Genomic DNA, 659 nt, shown 5'->3' with positions numbered 1-659 from the left:
ATGTGGTACATACAGTAACATTTATTTTGTTAAGAACTTCCTGGTCTCTTCTGTTTTTATGTGACGATAAGGAAAGTATTGTCTCCTTATCTAACTTTGACAAGGACCAATAGAGAGTAATCATTAAAACTGATCCTTTTATAACAAGATTAGGAGTTTTCCAAAGAATTCAGTTTTGACCTATGAGTAGTCCTTTGTCATTAGAATCAGATGGGAAGGTGAAATAAGAATATCAGTACACGGGTAGTGCTTCTCAGCCATTTGAGAGTCCTGTTGTGAAGCCCTGAGGGCCAGGAGAAAGAATAAAAACAGGCAACCTCATGAGGTAGAAGAGAGGTAGAAGTTGGGGGAACTCACTAGAATGTACCAGAGACCTGGGCAGTAGAGATACCCAGGACTCAAAGAGAGGAACCTTAGCTGAAATGCCCAACAGTGGGAAGAAGAAACTTATAGAGCCGACCAGTAGAAAGATGGGCCATCAAATGTAAGGATCGGGTTGTCATCCCACAGTCAAAAACTCTGACCCAGAATTGCTCCTGTCTGAAAGAATTGCATGGACCAAGATGGAGAAAAGCCTGAGGGAAAGGAGGTCCAGTGACAAGCCCAAACTGGGATCTCTCTCAAGGGGAGGCTCTATGGCCTGACACTATTAACAGGAG

The sequence above is a fragment of the Micromys minutus genome, assembly GCF_963924665.1.
Source record: "Micromys minutus genome assembly, chromosome: 2".
Lineage (NCBI taxonomy): Eukaryota > Metazoa > Chordata > Mammalia > Rodentia > Muridae > Micromys > Micromys minutus.
This window is presented reverse-complemented; position numbering follows the sequence as displayed.